Source organism: Helianthus annuus, chromosome 13 (assembly GCF_002127325.2).
Source record: "Helianthus annuus cultivar XRQ/B chromosome 13, HanXRQr2.0-SUNRISE, whole genome shotgun sequence".
NCBI classification, from domain to species: domain Eukaryota; kingdom Viridiplantae; phylum Streptophyta; class Magnoliopsida; order Asterales; family Asteraceae; genus Helianthus; species Helianthus annuus.
Genome location: NC_035445.2, coordinates 99,080,535 through 99,091,252, shown reverse-complemented (window position 1 = coordinate 99,091,252; position 10,718 = coordinate 99,080,535). Strand labels below are relative to the sequence as shown.

Genomic DNA, 10,718 nt, shown 5'->3' with positions numbered 1-10,718 from the left:
ATATATATATATAGAGAAAGTATAATGTACTTCAAGGCTTAACCTACATTAACATACATGACAAAAAATATAACATGCGTTATTATCATACAACGTGCGTGATTATAGTCTCATGCGTGATTATGTGGTCCCATGCGGGATTATGTGGTCCCATGTGGGATTATGTGGTCCCATGCGTGATTATACCCCTGATCCAACGGTTACCATTGTCTCCTACGTGATGTATGATAAGGCTTTTTGTATGTTAACCTTACTCTACTCTCTCTATATATATATATATATATATATATATATATAGGGTCTGGATTTTTAGAAAACGGTAGAAAGTGTGAGAATGGTGAGAACGCTTATCGATCGTCCGATCAAAACAATCTATGGACTAGATTGGCGCGATGACGTTTTCGTAAATAACATCAATTTTATTACGTGGACGCGCTTCATTAAGGGTAAAAAGGTCTTTTGACTTCTTCACACAAAACGCCATCTCATGAAATAAAACGCCAAAAAAAAAAATCACACACCATTCTAACTAAAAACGCCATTAGATATAAAACGCCAAACTTAATTATAGTAAAATCCCGCCAAAAAAATCCTATATGTACAACATCTCAGACCTTCAATTAAAAACACACACAAAACCCAAACGCCATATTTGATATATCCCATTCGCCTTAGAAACGCCAAAAAACCCAAACATCAAATATCTTCTAACCCAAAACGTTTTTTGGAAATTCAGTTTGGTTGTCTGTAAGATTTCGCTCAATGAAATGGACAAAATCCTTAAGTGAGAATGTTGTCCATTTCATTGAGTAAAATCTTATTGACTAATCCTCAACTTCCATCCGGTTTATAACGCCAAAACATACAAAAACATTATTGAGCTTTGTTGTCAATAAAGTTTAGCTGTAAGGGGTGGACAACAATGTCAGTTATCTTTCTTAACCGAGGATTAACAATGTTGTCCATCTCATACAGCAAAACATTATTGATTTTAGCATGATCAAATTTTGAGTTTTAAGGTGCTCTTATTTCGTGGCGTTCTTTTTATCGGTAAAACGCCAAAAAAGTTAAAAAATCAAACATCGTTTATTGTGAAATTCAAGATTGTTGGCTGAAGGGTCTAAACTGTAACACCCTTGTTATTATCTAACGTTTATCGTATAATTAAATCTCAAAACCATGTAATTATAGTAACAATTATACTGAAAATACGGGCTTGCTAAAAACTTTTACAATTTAAAGTGATACAACATAATGTGATTTTAATTCGCCGTTATAGAATAACGACGAAACAACATTGCGGAAGCTTCGTTTAATGTGTGTTCAGTTCTTGCTCGATGCTTGATCTTTATCCGGGACTAACGACATTCACCTGTGATCAAAACCAACTTAAAAGTCATTTTTGATAATTAAATAACCAATGAGATAAGGAAATTAGGAAAAATGCAACATTGTTATCTTGATCCACAAACAAACAATTGAATTCTGGCCTCCACCGTAACTTACGGTGGTCACCGTAAGTTACGGTGGCCCCTGAATGTCAAATTCCCCCCACCGTAAATCAGGGGTGTTCTACCGTAAAGTTTTAGCTCCACCGTAACTTACGGTGGCACCGTAAGTTACGGTGGCCCCTGCATTCCACCTTTCCATTTTTGCCGTTATTTGACACGAAAACTTTCGTATCTTTCAATATGCTTATCCGTTTGACCCACCGTTTCTTCCCATGTGATTGTAATTTGAACCCCCATCATGTGGAGTTAAAATCCAACATCCGGATTAACAAAATTTAAGACTTTTAAGTCTTCGGCTTATTACCCTTTTTCAACGAATTTTGACCCGTTCGTGATTTTATCAAACAACATGATTGTTTGATCCCGATTTCACATGAACCTTATAATTTCAATGTTGTCTATCATATTAGGTTTAATTCACAAGTTTAGGTATGATCTTAAACCCGTTTATACTTCAAGGATTGTTTTGACCCGTTATGGTATTTAAGCACTTTCGAGCCTAAAATCACTTCTATTGCTTCTAGCATTCCTTCGCCACATTTCTTATCCTATAATCTCCCACCACAACTGTATTTATGGTGGATATAATGTGGTGATCTATGAAAACCAAATTTTTACCTATCGAATCATTATTTTACGGCAAAACTCAAATAGTGCCATTTGACTAATGTATTACTTCTTTCAGCTTCTATACTTATTCAAAGTATCTAACTAATCATAAAACTCGTTTCCAAGCAACCTTTAAGGGTTGTTTGCTAAGTTTAACTTATAAGGGCGTTTTGGTCCATCTTGGCCCTTCATTAACGATAAGAGATTACTGTAACATGTTTGACCCATAAGCCCCCTTTTCAACTATGATTTTATTTGAAAGGTCAATAGGCCTTTCAAACGTAATGACCATCGTTTGTAACATTCGGTTTACCTATTCAAGTAACCAAAAATCTATTTTAGACTTCGATTAACTCTCATTAAACCTTACGTTTAAATGAGAGTTATCCTATTATGCGTACCTGGCTCGGATCATTATATTGACCCATTTAATACCTTGCCTCAATAGTCGCTAAGTAATAGCGATGTAAATATCCACTCGATAATTATTTCTGTAATTATACAACTCAACAAAGCATTAGTCGATATTGTCAAAAAGTGATAATTTTCACTTTTTGATCCGTTTGGTCTAAATGACCGATTATATTGGCGAGATGAAGCTTATTGCCATCTCGTCTACCGTCTACACGACTCGCTCCGGTGTACACCGTACGGTCGTTTTAATTATAAATCGCCTCTTAATACTTTTTGGCCTATTAAGGCTTACGAAATACGTATCTTTCAAAACCAACAATTATTGTCAACAAGTGACCAATTTATAATTTCACCCTTATTGGTTATCTTGTTCCGTATAACTACACGCCGGAACACCATGTCTCAAATTTCCATTTGTCTTATTCGTAGTTCATACGACAAAAGAACATTCTAAAATATATGACTAGTGTAAGCCATACTTACCTTGCATCCAAGCAACGTTTTCTTTTCGTACTTGCTCCATTTGACCCGCTTCCTCCCAAGCCTTCATCTAGCTTGTCAAGAGTCAAACTATCATCATAATTCGTAAGACGGTTAGTTTAGTCATTATTAGCTACGACTATTCCATCTTACAAATTTTTATGTCGAATCTACCATTCGACTTCATTATTGGTTAGTTTAACTTTCTCAAAGTTAACTATCGTTATTCATATATTATGCACGATTAAGGCAAATCAACATTATGATTAGAACCCGTTTTATCCCATATCTCATGTAATTAGTCAAGCTTGCCAATTACGCGTTTCACTTGAATTTCAGCACTTTACTTCTCATTTAGGCATTTTAACAAACACCTAATGGGCATAATTCTACACATTTGCTAACTAGTTCATAACTAGTCATTTTTACCAAGATTAACATCAAAATTCAACCACTATCACTTATAATCAAATACTCAAACTTGCAAATTGTTTAAGTATTTCATGATTACTTAACATGCATGATGATTCTAATCATAATCATATCATCAAATCCATCTTATGACTAATACCCACTTAGCCTAGTGTGAGAATTCATTCAGTCATTCAATTCCTATCATGTTATGCATGATTTCACTTAGGGTTTTGTTACTAAACATGTATACATCACTAATTCAGTTCTAATTTCTACGATTTAGGGGCTGTTTGGTAACCTCTTAATGCCCATTCAGATGCTACCTCTTAATGGTTTAAAACCTCTGAATGAATAAGAGGTAACCTCAAGTCTGAATGGTTAAGAGGTAACCTCTGAATGGTAAATCATCACATGTCACATTCTTCTACCTTCTCATTGGTAAAATTCTTAATAGTTCTATTAAGAGGTAGCCTCTGAATGACCATTCAGAGGCTACCAAACAGCCCCTTACACTAAAATCGCATATAGTGATGTTCATTCAATTTTTACAACTTCATGTAACAACACAATTTTACATACCTCTTGATCCCCTTGACTTGGTGATCATTTGTATGTATTCATGCCTTTGATTCGAGCCCGATTTGGCCTTCAATTTGGTTGATTTTGTGAAACTAGGGTTTTTGGTTCTTGGAGAACCTTCTGGTCGATCAGAACACGCACACAATGTGTGTGTGTGTTTTTTTTTGTTTTAATAAAACAAGTTTCCCACTTGTCCATTTTAGTCCCTCATGTTTTATTTTGATCAAATGAAGCTATATCTCATCATTAGTTACTTAATCTCATGCTACTAACTAGGTTAGTTACTCCTAGTTACTTTAACGGGTTCGGGAAGTTATAACCCGTTATGTTTTAAGTCCCGTTAATTTGGCCTTTTTATATACTTTGTTTTCTCAAAGTATTTACTCCCCTTTTTAATTAATATTAGGTTTATTTATTTGAGTCCTAATATTTACCGGGTTAATTTTTACCACTAACGGTATTTTACCCGTCTTTTAGTATTAACGGGGTTTGATTACCAAACCCGTTTTTGGGGTGTTACAAGTCTACCCCCCTTAAAGAGGTTTCGTCCTCGAAACCTTTTCTTACATAATTTATCGAGTTTAACTCCATGCATCTGCTCTCGATAATCAATTGAGCATTGCTCATATTCTAACCAATTGTTAGTATTATCAGAAAAGTATGATAATATCTTTTTGGTTACTAATCATCTACATATCTTATACAACATAATGCAACTTGAAATAACGTAATCTCGTTATTTTCACTAGTTTAATTAACTTAGCAATATTCATCACTCGGCTCAATATTCGCCACTCGGCTCGAATGTGATTATACTTCACATTACACTTCTTGATTGTGATCATGTCACGTCATGCCAAATTTTACATCTTTCTATTTTCAGAATTATCACTTTTCGAATACATCTTCTTGCACCTGCCAGTGTCAAGACTTATATCTTTCATGTTTACTATTTATACGTCTCTCAGAGTTGATATTTGTAAAAACGTTATTTCTTACCAAAACCAAAGTTTTAGTTTAGCGTCTTCTCTTTATTCCTTGTCAATTATCCATATCGGGATATTGACAGTCCAAAATTTATTCTTTTACAGTCTTTATTCTGTGCGAGGATTCTCAACTGATCCTCTTGCTTTGTCTAATTAACCCGTAGGTTTTATCACTTAGCCTTATGGGCTATTTTGATTGGACTTTCATCTTTTTAGGGCGAAGTCCTTGTAATTTATTTCTTTCTAATCATGACCCGTGGGTCGTTTTATCCTCATAGACCTTTCCATTGTTTATAACCCCAAAGGTTATATTGATCCCGTAGATCATTCCTTGCTCGTGACATTCTTAAAATTTCATATTTGGTGTCACGGCACCATGTTTTTGTTTAACATCATTTATTTTCGTCTTGATATTATCTTTGACCTTGACCGTAGTCCAAGGCTACATTCGTTTCTTTTCGGACACATTTTCCGACTTTATGACTTCTCACGTCATTTATGCGTCAGTTTATCTTATGCTCACATTATCCAGTTTACATACATTCGTATTTGATTATGTCCCATTACCGGGCTCATTATTCTTTTGCTTTTAATGTTACTATTGTCCCGCTTGTGTTTACTCATGTCGTCCGGCATGATATTATGTTCCACCCGTTCAACTTTAAAATAGTTGAACATAATTTATTCACAACTCTATTTACATTATCTTGTCATCTTTTAGTTATGACTCTAAAACCCGAGTCCTTTAACTTTCCATCCGAGTTCCCGTTTCTCGGTCTACGCATGTGTTTAATTCCTACCCATCAACTGGGTGTTTTACCGAAGTCGTTATTATTGCAACCCTCCCGGTATGCATTAAGATCTCGCTTAATCTTTATATTCCTATTTTGTCCTCGAGTTTGGCGTTTTACAAAAACGACCCATTTAGAGACATATTCGCATTTTCCGGGTTCGAGTGTAAGTACACCCCCTCCCAGTGCATATCTTGATCATTCTACATGTTTATATTCTTCGGGTTCGAGTGTAAGTACACCCCCTCCCAATATATGTCTACATCATTTTACATGTTTCCATGTCTACATGTTTATATTCTTCGGGTTCGAGTGTGAGTACACCCCATCCCAATACATGTCTACATCATTTTACATGTTTCCTTGTTTACATGTTTATATTCTTCGGGTTCGAGTGTAAGTACACCCCCTCCCAATACATGTCTACATCATTTTACATGTTTCCTTGTTTACATGTTTATATTCTTCGGGTTCGAGTGTAAGTACACCCCCTCCCAATACATGTCTACATCATTTTACATGTTTCCTTGTTTACATGTTTATATTCTTCGGGTTCGAGTGTAAGTACACCCCCTCCCAATACATGTCTACATCATTTTACATGTTTCCTTATTCCTTCTCTCGGGCTCATTATACTAATATAATACGCTTCCGGCACTCAGCTGTGCGTTTACATTATGATCAAATATTTTGCTTATCTGATTCATTTGGGTACTTTTTAATTTGTCCCACTCACCCCGTCCTTATTACATCGGGTGTAAGCGTGTCCATCATAAAAAGTTCACGGTACCACGTACTCACCACTTACTTGGCCAGAGTAAGCGATCAACACCTGGTATACATGACCTTTTTTAAAATTTTCACATTACACCCCATGTAAGTAATGCCTCTATTTGTTTCTCTTGGAAACAATATCCCGGATAGGTTTTCTATTCGGGTTTTTCCAAGTTTTCAATCTACATACGCAACTTTCAATCTCTACGTATTTATTGCATATTACTATTTGTGCAATTAAATTTAAAGTGTGCACCTGGTAATGCTTGCCCTGACAGGCTTCTCTTGCCATTAGCCTTGTTCGCGATCGTTACGCGATTTAGGTCCTTGGTGAGCATGTTCTACTTGTCGTACTTTGGACCGAGCCTCCGTCAAGTCCGCAATTTGTTAGACTCCCGCTATCTTTAGATGCGAATGTCCTTCAACTGAAACATTTACAAGAGTTAATAATATCAACTTCAATAATCACCCGTATTATAATACAAGGCTTTTTCTACTATCCGCGTCAACGCGCGTATTTTCGTCAACCATATTAATCATTTTAATTGGGGTAACGTGTATCACACGATAGCCCTATGTGTTGTTTACAACACTTTAGCATGCTAAGCTATTAACATACATGTACTTACCGGATTTGCGATCAAGCCTCAAACCGAACACACCTTACTCTTTAACCATGAGCTCTGATTACCAACTTGTAACACCCTTGTTATTATCTAACGTTTATCGTATAATTAAATCTCAAAACCATGTAATTATAGTTACACTTATACTGAAAATACGGGCTTGCTAAAAACTTTTACAATTTAAAGTGATACAACATAATGTGATTTTAATTCGCCGTTATAGAATAACGACGAAACAACATTGCGGAAGCTTCGTTTAACGTGTGTTCAGTTCTTGCTCGATGCTTGATCTTTATCCGGGACTAACGACATTCACCTGTGATCAAAACCAACTTAAAAGTCAGTTTTGATAATTAAATAACCAATGAGATAAGGAAATTAGGAAAAATGCAACATTGTTATCTTGATCCACAAACAAACAATTGAATTCTGGCCTCCACCGTAACTTACGGTGGTCACCGTAAGTTACAGTGGCCCCTGAATGTCAAATTCCCCCCACCGTAAATCAGGGGTGTTCTACCGTAAAGTTTTAGCTCCACCGTAACTTACAGTGGCACCGTAAGATACGGTGGCCCCTGCATTCCACCTTTCCATTTTTGCCGTTATTTGACACGAAAACTTTCGTATCTTTCAATACGCTTATCCGTTTGACCCACCGTTTCTTCCCATGTGATTGTAATTTGAACCCCCATCATGTGGAGTTAAAATCCAACATCCGGATTAACAAAATTTAAGACTTTTAAGTCTTCGGCTTATTACCCTTTTTCAACGAATTTTGACCCGTTCGTGATTTTATCAAACAACATGATTGTTTGATCCCGATTTCACATGTACCTTATAATTTCAATGTTGTCTATCGTATTAGGTTTAATTCACAAGTTTAGGTATGAACTTAAACCCGTTTATACTTCAAGGATTGTTTTGACCCGTTACGGTATTTAAGCACTTTCGAGCCTAAAATCACTTCTATTGCTTCTAGCATTCCTTCACCACATTTCTTATCCTATAATCTCCCACCACAACTGTATTTATGGTGGATATAATGTGGTGATCTATGAAACCAAATTTTTACCTATCGAATCATTATTTTACGGCAAAACTCAAATAGTGCCATTTGACTAATGTATTACTTCTTTCAGCTTCTATACTTATTCAAAGTATCTAACTAATCATAAAACTCGTTTCCAAGCAACCTTTAAGGGTTGTTTGCTAAGTTTAACTTATAAGGGCGTTTTGGTCCATCTTGGCCCTTCATTAACGATAAGAGATTACTGTAACATGTTTGACCCATAAGCCCCCTTTTCAACTATGATTTTATTTGAAAGGTCAATAGGCCTTTCAAACGTAATGACCATCGTTTGTAACATTCGGTTTACCTATTCAAGTAACCAAAAATCTATTTTAGACTTCGATTAACTCTCATTAAACCTTACGTTTAAATGAGAGTTATCCTATTATGCGTACCTGGCTCGGATCATTATATTGACCCATTTAATACCTTGCCTCAATAGTCGCTAAGTAATAGCGATGTAAATATCCACTCGATAATTATTTCTGTAATTATACAACTCAACAAAGCATTAGTCGATATTGTCAAAAAGTGATAATTTTCACTTTTTGATCCGTTTGGTCTAAATGACCGATTATATTGGCGAGATGAAGCTTATTGCCATCTCGTCTACCGTCTACACGACTCGCTCCGGTGTACACCGTACGGTCGTTTTAATTATAAATCGCCTCTTAATACTTTTTGGCCTATTAAGGCTTACGAAATACGTATCTTTCAAAACCAACAATTATTGTCAACAAGTGACCAATTTATAATTTCACCCTTATTGGTTATCTTGTTCCGTATAACTACACGCCGGAACACCATGTCTCAAATTTCCATTTGTCTTATTCGTAGTTCATACGACAAAAGAACATTCTAAAATATATGACTAGTGTAAGCCATACTTACCTTGCATCCAAGCAACGTTTTCTTTTCGTACTTGCTCCATTTGACCCGCTTCCTCCCAAGCCTTCATCTAGCTTGTCAAGAGTCAAACTATCATCATAATTCGTAAGACGGTTAGTTTAGTCATTATTAGCTACGACTATTCCATCTTACAAATTTTTATGTCGAATCTACCATTCGACTTCATTATTGGTTAGTTTAACTTTCTCAAAGTTAACTATCGTTATTCATATATTATGCACGATTAAGGCAAATCAACATTATGATTAGAACCCGTTTTATCCCATATCTCATGTAATTAGTCAAGCTTGCCAATTACGCGTTTCACTTGAATTTCAGCACTTTACTTCTCATTTAGGCATTTTAACAAACACCTAATGGGCATAATTCTACACATTTGCTAACTAGTTCATAACTAGTCATTTTTACCAAGATTAACATCAAAATTCAACCATATCACTTATAATCAAATACTCAAACTTGCAAATTGTTTAAGTATTTCATGATTACTTAACATGCATGATGATTCTAATCATAATCATATCATCAAATCCATCTTATGACTAATACCCACTTAGCCTAGTGTGAGAATTCATTCAATCATTCAATTCCTATCATGTTATGCATGATTTCACTTAGGGTTTTGTTACTAAACATGTATACATCACTAATTCAGTTCTAATTTCTACGATTTACACTAAAATCGCATATAGTGATGTTCATTCAATTTTTACAACTTCATGTAACAACACAATTTTACATACCTCTTGATCCCCTTGACTTGGTGATCATTTGTATGTATTCATGCCTTTGATTCGAGCCCGATTTGGCCTTCAATTTGGTTGATTTTGTGAAACTAGGGTTTTTGGTTCTTGGAGAACCTTCTAGTCGATCAGAACACGCACACAATGTGTGTGTGTGTTTTTTTTGTTTTAATAAAACAAGTTTCCCACTTGTCCATTTTAGTCCCTCATGTTTTATTTTGATCAAATGAAGCTATATCTCATCATTAGTTACTTAATCTCATGCTACTAACTAGGTTAGTTACTCCTAGTTACTTTAACGGGTTCGGGAAATTATAACCCGTTATGTTTTAAGTCCCGTTAATTTGGCCTTTTTATATACTTTGTTTTCTCAAAGTATTTACTCCCCTTTTTAATTAATATTAGGTTTATTTATTTGAGTCCTAATATTTACCGGGTTAATTTTTACCACTAACGGTATTTTACCCGTCTTTTAGTATTAACGGGGTTTGATTACCAAACCCGTTTTTGGGGTGTTACATAAACTCAATAACATTTTGCTGCATGAGATGGACAAATCTTCAAGAAAAAGATGCTGATATCAGACTGTGTGCTTCCAAACAGCCACACAAAAAACTACTTGAAAAAAAAACAAAATGAATCACATGAAAGTCGAACCAGCCAGTTAACATGATTCAAAAAAGAAGAAAGAGACTGGTGACAGTGAAAATTTGGAAGATCAATTGTTTATGTATTCTTTTTTTCTTATTTTCCTTTTCTGTTGATTGTTATATAATAAAAACGCCAAAACAGCCAAAATGCTTGTTTAAACGA

General features: G+C 35.2%; 2 long non-coding RNA genes across 2 annotated transcripts; both read right to left on the bottom strand.

The window, feature by feature from the left end:
- Window positions 1-3,017: 3,017 nt before the first annotated feature.
- On the bottom strand, window positions 3,018-4,141 carry LOC110903041. The gene is made up of 2 exons (XR_002571620.2): window positions 4,008-4,141; window positions 3,018-3,104 (listed from the first exon to the last, which is right to left on the bottom strand). It is a non-coding gene; the product is annotated as an uncharacterized LOC110903041 (long non-coding RNA).
- Window positions 4,142-9,144: 5,003 nt separating this feature from the next.
- LOC110903040 lies at window positions 9,145-10,011 on the bottom strand. Its single transcript, XR_002571619.1, has 2 exons — window positions 9,906-10,011; window positions 9,145-9,231 (listed from the first exon to the last, which is right to left on the bottom strand). It is a non-coding gene; the product is annotated as an uncharacterized LOC110903040 (long non-coding RNA).
- Between the last annotated feature and the right edge of the window lie 707 nt (window positions 10,012-10,718).